Here is a 16632-nt window from a genome sequence, read left to right on the forward strand (position 1 = left end):
GCTTTCCTATTAATGTATAAATAACGAAGGCCCACGTCTTGCAAATTGCATGATATTTGTTCCTAATGTCTCTCCTTGAAAGACACCTGACAAAATATAAACATATTTCCTTAGATTTTTTTCCCCTGAGTATTTGGTAGATTTGTCTTGCAGAGACATCACATCTGGTTCTTAGCAGAACCAATGATGCTCATTCTGATGCAGAGTCACTAAGCAGCTGAGAGTGGATCCAAAGTGCTCCAGAGAGGAGGCCTCCACAAGGAAGGAGGCCTGGCACTTGGGTACTGAATTCAAGATGTTGAAGCAAATAAATAATTAGGGGACACCTCAAGATAGAGACCAAGAAAGTTTCTAGGTAAAATAAAGGCAGAAAGACACCACCTAGACATGGGTGGTGGCACATCCAATAACAGGCTCAAAGAGTGCTTTAATGTCACAGGTATTTATGGAAGAAAAGGAGGTTGAGGTTTGACTCAAATTCATCAAGGGATGAGGGCTCCCTTTTAACAGGATACCTGCAATACTTTGTCATTCTTGCTGTTATACTCTTATCAGTGAGGCCCAGACGTTCCAAGATTGGCCAGCTCACTAAACTTGGGTCATTATTGACATTAGGGTGTCACTTCAAAAAAGGATGGATTCTGTCACATAGTACCTTCAAGCCAGGTGTCTATCCTGGAGATAAATATTTTTCTTTGCAAGCATTTTTTTGTACCCCAAAATGTCATTTTCTTAGATCAAGTGTCTTTTTTTGGTGTGTGTGTGGGGGGAAGGGGGTGCAGAAGGAGGTAGTGCCAGTTCTGGGGCTTGAACTCGGGGCCTGGTGGTACTGTCCCTGAGCTTTGTATACTCAAAGTGAGCCACTGGAACCACAGCTCCACTTCTGGCTTTTTTGGTGGTTCATTGGAGTTATGAGTCTACTAATTGGCTGGCTTTGAACCGTAGTGCTCACATCTCAGACTCCTGAGTAGCTAGGGTTAGAGACATGAGGCACGGCCTCCTGTTAATGCATATATGCTTTTAATCAAGCTATTCATTAATATAGTATCAGAAATATTTTTTATTTTCTCTCATTAACGTAAATTTTAATACAGTTTACAAGATATTTTTATGTTAAGTGGAAAGTAACAATAATAATAAATTTTACCCAATATGTATAATGATGTGGGTCAATTATGTTTGAATTCATTAACTCCATACTAACAATATATTTTCCTTTGTAATTTTGAATTTTAATTGGAGAAATCACAGAACTATCTCATCAGTTATGATTTTAAAATAAAGACCTTAAATTTATGTTTTAAGGATAATAATTGTTAAATGTTGGTATTGCTACCTACTTGTAATAGATATGCTAATTTCTGAATTCTTTCTCTTTTATCTGTCACTTCTGTACAAAATAAACTCTGTGAGTTTTTCAGAAATACTATGAATGACTTTTTCTGTGCATATGTCCGTAGCACTCATGGGCTACCCCTCCTGTCCTCAAAGAGGTTGTAACAAATGGACATGAATAATTACTATTAGAGGCAAACATGATAGAAACAATAGAGAGAAGAAGATAGTCTTGAGAAAGAGGGGAAGTGATAGAGATAGAGAAGGATGTCTTAAAAAATAAAAAGAACTGAAGGACTTTTACAGATAGAAATGAATAAGATGGATGGTGTTTGAGACAGTTGATAAAGAAAATAAACGCCCAGAGGGAAGATGGCTCATAGATGGAATACCAGTTAAGCTAAGGCAGCCAATGCCTCCCTAAGGTGCATGGCAAGCTGAGGTTCTTTAACACAATGCCTGATACATTTTTGGAGGGGCTAATGATTGAATTTCTTTGAGTCAGGTAATGAAGTAATCATCACAATCAAACTTGTTAGGCAAAAGGAAGGCACTGAACCTGCCTCTGTGTTGGACTATATGAATAAGAGTGTTAGTGAGGTTTCTCCATAGAAGGCTATAAACCTACTGCCTTCCACTATCTAGAGAGAAAAATTGACTCTGGCATATGTTTAAGTATAGGGTGCAACACACTTAGGATACCTCTACAAGAGAAGTAACAAGTTTTCCTCCATAGAAAGCTGAAAGAAGCATAGAAAAGACAGATGCTACCTACCTAGTAGATGTTTCCAGTATCTCTAGATATAGAATATTTGAGCCCTTTAGATTACTCACAGTAATGTCTAGAAACAAAAATCTTGGAAGACACTACTGCCTGGAAATAGTGATTCTACCTTGTAATTGCCTGTGCACAAACACATTCACACTTCTGGGAGCATCTGACTTAATGGTTGACTCTGTCTAGGTAAAAGTTCTACCTGCACCTTTCACTACTTAAGTGACTGTGGGCAAACATTACTTCTCTATTGAAAAATGGTCACAATGACATGACTTGACTAACAGAATACCTACTTTGAGGAAGACTGTGGAGATTAAATGAAATAATGTATATATAGAATCAGAACCACCTTATAAAGATGAGAATATTTGAATCCTCTTTCCAGGTAGATATTACTCCTTGCTCTGAGCACATAAGTGGAGATGAAGGTAGATTTCAGTCTCTGCACTCCTTTATCTGAACATCCTTGTGTAGTGTACAACTGTACACATGTCCTGAGGACATCGTTTAGCATAATGGTTTTTATAACAAAAGCCACATCAATATTAGACATCATTAATTATTAAGCAGCAATCACGCCAAAACATGTAGTTGAATTTCTGTTGGAGACTGCATGATTGGGTCTGTTATAAAAAGATGGAGTCACACCTCAGCCTTAGAAAAGAGCAATACAGAATTGGAAAGTGAACTAGGTGCCCCTGCTTTTGTCTCTCCCCACACAGAGGGAACTGGCCCACAACTGAGGCTTACACTGGAACTTGTTTCCTTCTTTTAAATTTTATTGTATTATAAAGATGCTGCACAGAGGTTACAGTTATATAAGTAAGGTAATGACTACTTTCTTGTCGAGAATTTTACCCCCTCCTTTGTGGTTTTTTTTTATTATTTTATTTTATTTGTGAACATACTGTACAGAGGGGTTACAATTACATGGGCAGGATAATGCGTACATTTCTTACCAAGCATTGCAGCCTCCTCCCCTCCTTTGTGTTTTTAATGTTTTCTATTTTTACAGTAACTCCATAGCCAGATTACTTTCTGTCTCCTCCCAATGTTCTTTCATCTGGCTGTATGTAGAGGAGGGAGGGTGTATTGCACCTTAAATACAGCCCAGAAGAAATGATTCACCAGATAGTAGAAGACTGTAGGTCTGTGCATGGCTAGGGAGAAACTCCACTGATTTTCTGTGACTTTGAAAGCAGAAAACCATCAATAATAAAGTATAACAACATATCTTTACTCCATGGCCTCCTGAGGCATTGTTAGCATGTGAGATAGGGCACAGGACATGATCTTTCAATGATGTAATTATTATTTTTTAAATGTTATTCTCTATATACTTAGGCTCCAGGTCTCAGGAAGGGAATCTGTTCAACCTTAGTTCTACGTATATTTTTTTCTTATCTCTACTCATCTTTTTTATGGGCCAAATCCTAAATAGTGAGATTCACTATACAATAGAAAGGCTGTGTCTTTTGGTAGAATTTGTAAACATAAAATGTTTAGGAGAACTTGTTACTTAAGAAAGGATTTAGCAAATTTCTTCATAAAATGAGAATTTTATTTTTCACATATAATAAAGAATATACCACATGTGTTTTGCATATTTTTTTCACTTTCTGTCACTCTTAAGTCTGACAAGTTGTGAGGGGTAACATGAGACTTCAAGGATGCTTTTGAAAAGATTGCTGCAAACCCTTTAAGGCTATATATCTTAAGTTTTTAATAAAGTGAATGAACCTCAGAGAACTTTTTTTTTTACTGCTGCAAGAAAATATTCAAAGAGAAACATTGATGCTATTCCATACTCATTTGTGAACAGAAATTAATAAGGTGCTTACTAGTCTGGACCAAAGTCAACATTTAAGGATAAAGTATCTACTAAATCAAGACAGGAGAAAGAGTTGAGCCTGTGTATGACATCATTTTAACCTCAATTTTCCTGTAAGCACCCCCTGGTCTCCTGATATGGTTCTCAGGCCCAGGACCCTTGGGGGACAGGCTCATTCACAATGTTTTTGAATACTGTGTACAAGGGAGGATATGTAAAGACAGGAGGTGGGAGAGGACATCAGGTCATGCTCCCCCTCACCCCACTCCACAAGAAGGGGTGTTCCTACTACACACACAACCTATGGAGATTCCAATGAAGTAGTAGTCTACTCACTTTAGATCAGCTCCCAAAAGAAGTCTTCATCTCATCTTCCACTGTCTTAGAAGAAGATATAAAATGAGGTCATAAATTCTTTAGTTCAGATTTTGTCATCCTGCTTATTCTGCCCTATCCAAGTTTCCTACTCATTTTCTGCAGAATTATCAATGCATTCAGTGACTGTACAGCAAGTGTTCATAGCCCCCCCAGAACATGTGCCATTTGCCCTCAGACATGTATACATTCCTTTTTCCCAAAATGCCCATCCCTTTTCATATTATCAAGAAAAAAACACAATTTTTTAATCTACAAGCCTTAGCTCAATCCTCTGTCTTCCCTATATAGTCCCATATATAGTCCTATAGTCCCATATATAGTCCTATAGTCCCATATATAGTCCTATAGTCCCCATAGTCCTCTCTTGGAAGATAAAGCAGGCTCTTTCCTTTGTCCATCTCTTCCTCCCACCCTCAACTGCTTTGCTTAATAGTATCACTAGATCTGACACTTAGTTGCATATAATACACACTTAGCAAACAAGTGAACACAGTGTTATTTAAACAAAAATACATCTTATTAGATTTCTTAGAAACAATAACTGAGGATCATGGGAAAAAAGCAATCTATGTGCAGAGGGACATGATAAATTTTACAGGACTCTAGGTGTTTACACACAGTAAGACCGAAGGATGATATTTTAGGAGAGAAACACAAAGGTTAATACCTATGTGCATCAGATCATATAAAATAATATTTATCAAGATAAATTCCAGGAAATGGAAACGAGGTTTTTGTTTTCTTTTTTTTCTGTCATGTTTGTTTGTTTATCTGTCTTTGGGAGGGTAAGTGAGGACACAGAAATGGAGGGACAAAAGGTGAACAAATGCAGCAGTGGTACTCACTAGACACCATGTTGAAAATGTTGAAACGATACAATTTGTGGGTGTGATGGGAGGGAAAAACAGCACGAGGGAAGAGGTAACACTGACTAAAAAGAAATGTACTCTTTACCTGATTTATGTAATCCCTCTGTACATCACCTTTATAATAACAATAAACAAAGTAAAAAAAGTAATCTATTAGCCTCTAATTTCAAATATAATTTCCAGAGAAAGCAAAGAGAAACCAAATATTGAAAACACAAATACAAAAAAACAAATATTTTAGCAGTCTAAAACTGTAAACATAAACAATTTCAGAGTATACAACATAAAATAATAGCATTGTGTATTTTAAAGCTGAAAAGAAAACCAGAACACACTTAATTCCAAATTTAATTTCAATCTTAGATAACAGCCAAAATGATTATCAAAGTCCTAGGATGTGGGGCTGGAAAAGTGGCTCAGTGGTAGAGTACTTGCCTTACATGCATGAGGCCCTGGGTTCGATTCCACAGCACCACATAAGCAGAAAAAAACACAAGTGGTGCTGTGGCTCAAGTAGTAGAGTGCTAGCTTTGAACTGAAGAGATGAGGAACAGCAACCAGGCCCAGAGTTCAAGCCTCATGACCGACAAAAAAAAAAGTCCTAGGACACATACAAGAAGTAAAGGGTTTCTTTCCTATATCTCTACTCCATTTTATACCCAACTGAAATCAAATGTGCATCTTTCAACACAGACACTATAACCAAAATAATCATCAAGGACAAAAAGTGAGGGATGAGATGAAGGAAAGTCTGAGCCGTCAACACAGAAATGGAGCCAAGTGAGATATACATCATGTGGCCCACTAAAAACAACTGATAGGACACTGCAGAACAGGATTCTCCAATGTGTTTGAATAACATTTTTCTCTGAAGGTAGAGCTAAAGCTTTAGTTCTGGAAAGGTAGTATTTAAAAATGGAACTAAGTCAGTCGTGATATGGTAATGGATCTGCAGGCAAATGGAGGTGTTTGTATGACTAATCACAGCAAAGCTGTACCTTTAACTTCATATTCAAAGGCCTGCAGGCCCTGTACTTGTTCTTAGGAACACAAGGAACCTGTGGGCAGAATGCATCGTGGAGTGCCTGTAGGTGCCTTCACCATGAACCTTGGGATGCTACCTTCCCACTTGAGAATTCCTGGACAAGGCTCCCCACCCACCGCCCCCACCCGCCAGCTCCTTAATTTTCCAAATAAGAAAAAAGTGAGTCCAAGAATAGGCCCTCTAACACATGTCCAAACCATTCTAACCTCAGACTTCATATCACTTGCTATAAATATCATCTTGAAATAGGACATGCCTGGCTTCCTAAATATAGACAGAAGGAATGCTGTTTGGCTGTCAGTCTCATTTACCTTCATTGGAACAGATGCATTCAATTGTCCTTCACTGTTCAGTCACAGGTCTCTCTGAAACTCACCCACACCAGACAAACCAGGGCACATTGTTCAAAACCCTTAGAGGCACTTTATTTTCATAATGAGAAAACTCACAAGAAAAGCCAGCTTTCAAAGCAGGGAAATATGGAGGTGATTATTATTAGTAGTAGTAGTAGTACTAGTTGTAGTGGTAATATAATAAACTATATTATGTAATAATATAATAATGTTTATTATTATAAAAAGATCTTCCAAATATCTCAGTTATACAAAGGCAGTAATATTATGTGTGTATCAATAACTGACAACCTGAAAAAATGGTGGCTAACATTTATTGTATTATTTTTATTTCCATATTGAGGATAAATACATTTAATCTTAAATATTTAAATAATGAGCCAAAGATAAAGACAGTGATAAGCAGGATTTATTCATAGGTATATGTCTTTGGTAGCATGTTTTCATTCATTTTACTACACAGTTTTCCATTTTTGTCTGTCATCTTAAGCATTATTTTAAATATTGTATAGTTTAGAAAGATTTATAATTATAAAATGAATGGATAAAATAATCATAAAATGATTTATTTTTAAGATCCACAATGTCACTGATATGTAACAAACCATATTTTAAAGTGTTATAAAAATTTTCCCATAAATTTTCATTATACACCAAAGCCTTATTTGAATTTTTAATATAAGTTAAAAATATATTTCCATGCCAGGCACTGGTGGCTCATGCCTGTAGTCCTAGCTACTCAAGAGGCAGAGATACAAGAATTGTGGTTCAAAGCCAGCCAGGAGCAAAAATGTCCCTGTGAGACTCTTATCTCCAATTAGCAACTCAAAAACCAGAACTGATGCCATGGCTCAAGTGGTAAAGCACTCATCTTGAGCACAATGAGGCTCAGGGACAGCACACACACCCTGAGTTCAAACCCCACAATAAAAACAAAACCAAAAACAATTTTCATAAAATTTAAAGCATTAAATAACTGGGGGCAATTTGTTTTAAAAAATTCCATTTGAGATTATTAGAAAAACGTACATAATGATTTAGTCTCTACCCTTAACTCTCAATACATGATTAATAATGGCTTAAACACTTCTGAGAGTTTGCTCTGAGGGTGACTGGCAAGCATCCTTTTTAAATTCTTTATTGAAGTGGTGACAGGACTTCTCGTTTCACATTTACGCTTTGAAAACTTTTTAGATCAAACTAGTAAATTCACTACAATCTACACCCTTATTTAGTAACACCGAATACAAAGGGAGATCAGAAGGAAAACAGAAATGTGTTATGACTGCACTCCAGGAAGCCTAGAGACTAGATTCAGGATGAGGGAAGAAGCAATGGTAGAAAACTTATCAAATAACTAACCGAAGCGTGTCAATCAACACTAGAATTTAGCAAGCCAAAGATTCTCAAGGAGGGTGGGGAGGACAATCTAGATGGCTGTATGAATGTTGACAGTGGCCTAGGGTAACCCAACAACAGCCATGTCTAAAGTCAAGGCCTATTGTTTTCATTAGAAAATACAATGGACTTTATAGGTTGCTGTTGATGGCAGTTGTGTTTAGAAACCCACAATGCTTCTAAAATTTTGATTTTTTTCCTCTTTGATTTGCACTTGTTTTTTACTTTTCTTGGACTATATATGCTTGATAACAAACTAAAAATTGTTCTGTGATAAGCACTTGCTAAGAATGTCTAAGACCTGGGTCTCATCCTTAGATGAGAAACCACAGAAACAAAAACTTACCTTGTTGCCTTGCTGAAATGCAACCTACTGCAGTGTGAAACAAACAAATCCAGGTGTTGGAATCCACTCTAGGAGATGGAGTGGAGCTAATGGTTTTTCATTTAACTTTGTGACAGAGTCCTTGGCATCGGCCTAAGAAGAGTGTGGTGAGGTTCTGGTGTTTAAAGGGCATTTTAGGTTTTCCACTAATTTGTCCATCTTTACCTTACACATATACTGTATTTGTTTACAGTCTGCAGGTGGATATTACATTTAAATGTCTAGTTTAATAAACATTTAACCCCCCCCAAACAAAACTAAAAATTGTTGATCAGTATAGATGTCAAGAACAAATGAATGCCCTATCTCCATCTCCATTGGTGTGTTAGCTAGATGCTAAATGTGTTAGCTAACTCTGTGTTACTAAATGCAAATCAAAGACAGGAAGTTAGTATGAGAAGATAGTATTTAATATAATTGACTTGAATCTGAAAGATGACCAATGAGAAATCATGTCCATTAAAATCTGTCTAAAGATGGTTAGGGTCTTCAGACACATAAATTCACAAATTTATCTTGGGTAAAAAACTTTGAAATATGCTCTAATTCTACTTAAGTGGTCTGGTTTTGTTTCTTCAGAAGGAACTCTCTCAGCACTTGAATTGGCAATCCATTTGTTTTCTGAAAGCTTTTGAACCAATCAGGACACAGATAATCTCATTATACCTCTATGGGTTTGTGTTTCTTTTGATGAGAGTCTAGAAAAGTCATGGGTAATACATTACCCGGTGCCAGGGACCACTAGTGTTTCGGTTGTACAAGGTCAGGTCTTAATTTAACCACCAACTGGATACTTAATTTTAGATACACAGAGGAACACATTGGCTTCAGGGCATTTCCTTTGCTTTAGGAAGCAAGTCCCTGGAAAACAATGACAAGATGATCATTCCAAAAGGTGAGATTATGAAATACCTGGCCAACTAGCTTATTTAGTATTGGAAATATTTATCACAGATCCAAACAGACTGTTGTTGCTACTCATTATTTTCTTTGCAATTACTCTCCTGTGGGCTTGCCTATCTAGGGCCTTTGGAATTACAGTGAGCGAGGAATTGTTTCATTGATTTACAGAATTTTGATTCAAATCCATAATTATTTAATTTAAACTGCTTTTTAAATCGTATTTAGTAAAAAAAAATTAAAAAACAATGTAATTATTGAGTACAATAAAAGAGTTATACATTGAGAAAAACAGGCCAAGAATGCATATGCTACTAGCAAACATTACTATGCACGCTACAGCAGAACTGAAGGAGTCTTTCCTGTCCACTGGTTTCTAAGAAAAAACTTATTGCAAAAGATAGATGATTTCTATTCAGAATGAAAACAAATCCTGTTTATGAAGATTGAAAAAATATCAAACTCAAAAGAATTAAAAATTTGCTCATGCAATTTATACTAAAGGCTGGAAAGCCCATACAATGTACTTGATACTATCACTCACTGGATTTCTTAAGCAATGTCTGCATAAAAATGGATTTCCATTAAATAGTAATAATGTGGGCAATGGAATCCTATCGTTGCTTCTTGCTGAGATCATTAAATTATTATAGGCATATATTATAATTTTATCTTTTAGATATTTTATAGGAATATGTTACTACAAGTGAAAATTTTCCTAAAAATTTTATGTTTCTACCGCAGTTAGATTATTTCACTGGTTGTTTGCTTATATTCTATTAGAAAGGCTTATGAATTTTTAGGTTATAGAATGAGATTCACTTGTTCTTAATTCAGTCAGTGTAGATGGTTGGTTGGTCAGCTATAGTTTAGTTGCTTCTATTATCAGATTATTATGCTGCATCTTTACGAGTCTCTAGATGTGTGAGATTTTTTAACCAATCTCTTCATCTGTAAAGTTGGAGGAACATGTGTTGTAAACTAAAAGATAGTCCAGATGTGGTGGTAAATACCTGTCATCTCAAAACAATTGAAAGCCAAAGGAGTGGAAATGCAATTCAAGTGGTAGAGCACTTGCTAACAAGAGGCCTTGAAATTAGTTGTTGGCATCGCAAGAATAAACAAACAGCATAATCCATGCCCTGCACGTAGTATATAACATTTCCATAAATGCTAATTATGATCATTATTAAATTCAGCATACAAACATTTGTTAAGATTCTACTGTATGCTTTAGTGCCAAACTTCAAAAGGGAATAAAGAAGATGAAATCCAGGAGTTGTCTTGAATATGTAGTTTTAAAGCAGGGTACACATTCTATATAGTTGTCTCTAACACTGTTCCTGAAATGTAGCAGGTATTTAATATATACTTTTGAATGGATGAATAGAATAGTCTGAAAATCCTTACCAAACAATAATCAGTAATAATGAATGGGTCACTTCTCCCTTGAATTTGTTGACCAGTAGGGTTGGGAATGTTGCAGGTAGAGTATGTCTGTGTTTCAACAAGATGCTTGGCAATGTCTCTTGATGGTAGACAGGTTATCAAAAAGGAGATAGAAATATTAGATGGTGGTGCCTTTAAGAGGATTTGTAACTGGATAAACAGCTTTTCTCAAAGGGTGCTAAATGACAGATGAATGTCAACCTGGAGGCCTCTGTCCTGAACAGATTTCTATTCAACATTAATCATCATCAATGGAGCATAAGGACACAAAAGATGCTCATTGAGTGAACAAATACTTCCATACTTGTAGGGGTGGAAAATGCATTTGACCTTAGATGATGGAAAAAAGGTCATGAAATTCACCATGGCCAGGAGCAAATATTTATAGAAACAATATATTTAATTATATATGTATAATGAATTTAAATTTTTATTTCTTTTGTTCATTGTGGGACTTGAACTTTGGGCCCATGCGCTGTCCTCAGCTCTTCAGTTCTCCCATCTTTACTGTAAATCAGGGCAATTTCCCATCTTTTCAAGGTTGTCAAGGTACATGGCCTTGCTCAGGCCAAAGGAGTTGATGCAGACAGTTTTCTTGATAGGGTTGTATGAACCTTGGCTCTGCAAAGTCAGTCTAAGCACTGTTTTTATTGTTTGTGAGAACATGTAAGATCTACTTTTCTAAAGCCAGGCACTTGTGGCTCACACCTGTAAGCCTGTCTTCTCAAGAGGCTGATCTTGTGGATCATGGTTCAAAGCCAGCATTAACAGGATACTTTGTGAGACTCTTACCTGCAATTAGCCAACAAAAAGCTAAAAGTGGCATTGTGGCTTAAGTACTAGAGCACCAGCCTTGAGGGAGAAAACCTACAGGAAATCAAGCCCCAATACCAGCAAACACACACACACACACACACACACACACACACACACACACACACACACACACACACACAGAAATCTACCCTCCAGAAAATAGTTAACAGTACTGTTAACTAGACTCACATTGTTGTAACACAGGTCACCAGAATCTATTCATCCTATATAAATGAAATTTTGTATCCTATAACCAGCATCTTTTTACATTTTATGAATTTGACAATCTTCCCTCTCCTCTGTCTGACTACTTTTATTAAACAATATCCACCAGGTTCATCCTTGTCACAAATGACTGATTTCCTTCAGTTTTTAATGGCTGTATAATAGTTCATTGTAAATATATGACTTTTTTTTATCCATTCAACTCCCAATGGATATTGACACTGATTCAGTATCCTGACTCTTGTGAGTAATATTTCCATTGATCTGAAAGTACAGGCATAAGATTGCTGGATGATAAGGTACTTCTATTTTTAATTTTTTTGAGGAATTCCCATACATTCATGATATAAAATGGTAAGTAGATGATAAAATGGGTATTAAAATTAGATTGATAATGGTAAATATTTCACAATGTATACATATATCAAACTATTGAGTTATATGCCTTAAGTAGTTTTTCTTAGTTCCCTTTACATAAAACAGTTGAAAAGAATCTATTTTAATTTCTTAAAAGTGGCTGGTAGTACCTGACTAAATGATTATAGTTCTTAAATATGGCATTTTATTCCCAGCATTAAAGAGTCTTCATGTGAACTTTGCGGTACTGTATTCTATTGACTGCATACACTATTATTTTAGCCACATTCCCTATCATTGGACCCTTAGGTTGTTTCTAAGGACATATAAGTCCTCCCTACATTTCTGGTCATTTTTATAACATATATCCTAAATGTAAACTTATAAAGGATAGAGTTTGTTTTTGTAAGTTATATTAAGTTGTATTTTATAGCTTTTTCTTGTGTCATTCTTGCACTAATCTTTTCTATGGTTACATTTTCATGGAAATCCATGTGCTCAGAAACAAAAGCCTTTTCTATACTTTTGTGTTGCTTGCAAAAGCTAATATGCGTCTTTCTACATTTAAGCCATAATTGCATTTGACCTACAAGTCAAGAGTAGAGAGTAAATATTTAAATATTTGCACTATTATAATATGAAACTAGAGATAAGCATAACTAGCAATACAAGTGTATCATAAGGGTATTTAAATAGAAATTAGGCATTAATATGTGACCCCAAAACTGGAAGTCAGTTTCACAAAAGCATATGCATGACCTAAAGAGAAAGCCCAAGCTTAATCTATTCATTGGGTCAATTTAAGAGCAGTGACTGTTCAATTATTCATTCCAGTGCTCACTAAATTCTCTCACACGTCAGGTAAATGGTCCAGTTTGCCTTTTCATCTGTTTTCTGCAGAGTCACCAGGTTCTATTATCTTAAGAAAACACAAACATGACATTTGTTTTCTGGAATGTGTGGGTATGTTTGTACATGTGTGTGTATGTGTATAGATGTATGTGTGTGTGTGTGTGTGTGTGTGTGTGTGTGTGTGTGTGTGTTTAATGTACCAGAAGAGCATATTGTCCTGTTAAGAAAGATACTCTTAGCCAGGTGCTGGTGGCTCACGCCTGTAATCCTAGCCACTCAGGAGGCTGAGATCTGAGGACTGCGGTTCAAAGCCAGCTCGGGCAGGAAAGACCATGAGACTCCTATCTCCAATAAACCACCAGAAAACCGGAAGTGGCGCTGTGGCTCAAGTGGTAGAGCGCTCACCTTGAGCTGAAGAGCTGAGGAACAGTGCTCAGGCCCAGAGTTCAAGCCCCACGACCGACAAAAAAAAAAAAAAAGAAAGATACTCTTTAGGCACTGGGCACTGTGACTCACACCTTAGTCCGAGCTACAGGGAAGACACTGGTAGGAGGATCACAATTTGAGAACAGTGCAGTAGTGGAGAGCCTGGCTAGCACATGCCAGGTCTTGAGTTCAAACTCTATGATGTGAAGAAAAAAGCAAAACAGTGCTGTGTAGGCTGAGGGAGTGGCTCAAGTGGTAGAAAGGCAGAAGTAGAAAGGAAAGGTGCTGTTTGAACCAGGAGTGGTGATGCAGCCTGTCATCTCAGAAGGAAGACTGTAAATTCAAGCTCAGTTAGGGCTGCACAGCTACATAGTGAGTTCCAGGCCAGTCCATGTTGTATAGCAAGACTTTGTGTTAAAAAAGAATGGAAGAAAGAAAGGAAGGAAGAAAGAAAGAAAGGAAGGAAGAAAGAAAAGAAGGAAGGAAGAAAGAAAGAAAGAAAGGAAAGAAAGAAAGAAGAAGGAAGGAAGGAAGGAAGGAAGGGAAAACAAACAAAAAAACAAAGGTAAAAAAAAGAAAAGATAAAAGAAGAAAGGTTGCTGTTTGTACCAGTTCAGGTCTCCTTGTTATTCATAGGCTTTCTCTATAAGAAAAAGTCAATACCAGCCAGGCGCTCACTGTAATAGCCTTATCTCTACCAGAAACCTGATAAAGCCCTAGCTCTTGGACTCAGACCCTGAGTTCACGCCCCATAACCAGCATCAACAACAAAAAGTCAATATCATTAAGAGAAAACACCTGTACCTTACTACTTGTATGCAGTGATTACCTGTGACAATGGGGTGGAACCAGCACTGTCAGAACTGAAGCCATTTATCTGCAACTGGATGGTATGGAACTCTTAAAAAAAATGTGTCTCCAAAAAACAGTAACAAAATGTTAATTACACATATAAATGGTGAAAGTACAGACAAAATAAAATGAACATAATTAAAATATACAATGAAAATTATGTTTTCTTGGGCTGGGAAGGTGGCTTAGTGGTAGAGTGCTTGCCTTGCATGCATGAAGCCCTGGGTTCAATTTCTCAGCACCACATAAGCAGAAAAAGCCGGAAGTAGTGCTATGGCTCAAGTGGTAGAGTGCTAGCCTTGAGCTGAAGAGCTGAGGGACAGCGCCCAGGCCCAGAGTTCAGGCCCCACGACCGGACCCCCCTGCAAAAAGAAAAGAAAAGAAAAGAAAATTATGTTTTCTTAATGAAACCAAAAGAGGAAGCTGTCCTAATTTTCCTCTTGATTTCCTCTGATAGGCTAAATCCTGATGACTCTCATGGACTTTCAGGGGATGAGCTGACCCACTGAGACCTACCGCATTGTCAAGGTAAAAGAAAGATTCCTCTGTGCACGAGGATCCTGCATTCCATACAACAGAAACTTGTACTCCCCACAGAAACCTGTACTTGGATAAAATTGTAAAGAAAGCCAAATTTAACTGCACCCTTTTATAAGGTCTTACTAGGTCTCAGCCTTGGTCCTTCTGCTATCCTCCTAGACCCAGAGTTCAGTAACCCTTCCAAGAAACCTACAGTGGAGTCAATATGATGCCATTTAAAAGAGAGAATCTTTCGCCTTTGCTCAGTAGGTGTCATTGACCTGACAGGTGCTTAGGGAAGTGCCCTGTTTATGGACACAGAGCCCTTCCTAGCAATGTCCGCTCCACCTACTCCCAAGGCCAATCTTGTTATGAGTCATGGAGATGGTTCCAACCTCGTAATAGAGAGTTAGATGGGGTAACAGAGGTCACAGACTTGAAGATAATCAGGAGTAAGCCAACTAAAGAATTCATGAAGAATGCAGTTGTATTTGCTCTTATTTGGGGAAACAGAACTAGGATTACAAACTATGGCAGATCACTGTGTTTCAAAGGATGATCTGAAGTGTGTCACAAGCTTACCCACCACCTTAACAGTAAGGCATTAGCATGGATGGAAGATTGGAAGTAATTCAGAGAATCTGCTGTAAGGAGGTGTCATGTACTCGTGCTCACTCCTGCATCATAACTTGTGCAACATCTTCCCAACCTCCTGACTACTTCAGTCAGGCACCAACTGGTATGTTGATCCTATTTTTTGGACAGTGATGCTTAGACTCTAAAATAAAAAGTACAGAATGAAGGCAAGCTTAGGACACCCCAGACCACCTTCAGCAACACAAAACATTATTGCACTGAGCCAAAGAAAAGGATTTACGTGTGTGTCATTGGAAGGTATTTTTTATTTTTGGAAGTTATTGTCATGAGGAGCTGGCTGTTAAGAGCAAGATTAAAGTGTTTTCTTTTAAAGGGAACAGGCTGCAGCTCCTGAGAGACCTTAAAAGTGAAGTATACACTGCCCTGTTCAACTTTGCAAATCAGTTCTGTCATACAGGGTGGGTCTTTGAGCCTTCTGAAGTTCTACTCTCCATTTATCACAATGATCCATTATTCCTACAATATGGAATTAAAGTGGGGATTTAAGGCAGTGTGTGCCATATGCTCTGCAAGGTGCCTGAAACAAAGCCAGTACTCCATAATTATGGTTCTCAGTGATATCACCATTTTTATTCTTATTAAATATGTTCTAAAATATACACGATCACTAAACTTCCCTTTTGTCTACTTTCTAACTTTAAGGTTTAATTCAATTCATCTAAATTGGTGATATAGAGCAATTATACAATATTGTGACATTTTAGAAGCTGATATCCAAATCATACATTTGGAAATGGGCATTTAGAAATTCTAAAGCTTTCTTTTGTGTGTATGTGTGTACATGTGTGCTGGCTTGTCCTAGGACTTGAACTCAGGAAGCTGTCACTAAGGTTTTTTGCTCAAGGCTAGCAGTCTATCACTTCAAACACAGCTCCACTTCTGGCTTTTTTGGTAGTTAATTGGAGATGAGTCCCAGGGACTTTCCTGCTCAGGCTGTCTTCAAACCTCGATCCTTAGATCTCAGCCTCCTGAGTAGCTAGGACTTACAGGCATGAGCCACTGGCACCTGTCCCTAATGCTTTTTTCTTTTCTTTTTTTTTTCAAAACCAAAGAACACACACACATACAAACTTCAGCCAGCACCCGTAATCCTAGCTACTCAGGAGGCTGCATCTAAGGATCATGATTCAAAGCCAGTCCAGGCAGGAAAGTCCATGAGACTCTTATCTCCAATTAACTACCAGAAAACTAGAAGGTGCTATGGCTC

General features: G+C 37.3%; 1 protein-coding gene across 1 annotated transcript in view; it reads left to right on the forward strand.

Annotated features, from left to right (window-relative positions):
• Nucleotides 1–16632, forward strand: part of Asb15 (ankyrin repeat and SOCS box containing 15) — a 41109-nt gene that overhangs the window by 8491 nt on the left and 15986 nt on the right. The window contains exon 3 of the mRNA XM_042696064.1: nucleotides 14707–14777. The gene's annotated coding sequence lies outside the window, so the exon portion shown is untranslated. The remainder of the gene's footprint in view (nucleotides 1–14706; nucleotides 14778–16632) is intronic.

The sequence above is a fragment of the Dipodomys spectabilis genome, unplaced genomic scaffold (assembly GCF_019054845.1).
Source record: "Dipodomys spectabilis isolate Male_0828 unplaced genomic scaffold, ASM1905484v1 ptg000197l, whole genome shotgun sequence".
Lineage (NCBI taxonomy): Eukaryota > Metazoa > Chordata > Mammalia > Rodentia > Heteromyidae > Dipodomys > Dipodomys spectabilis.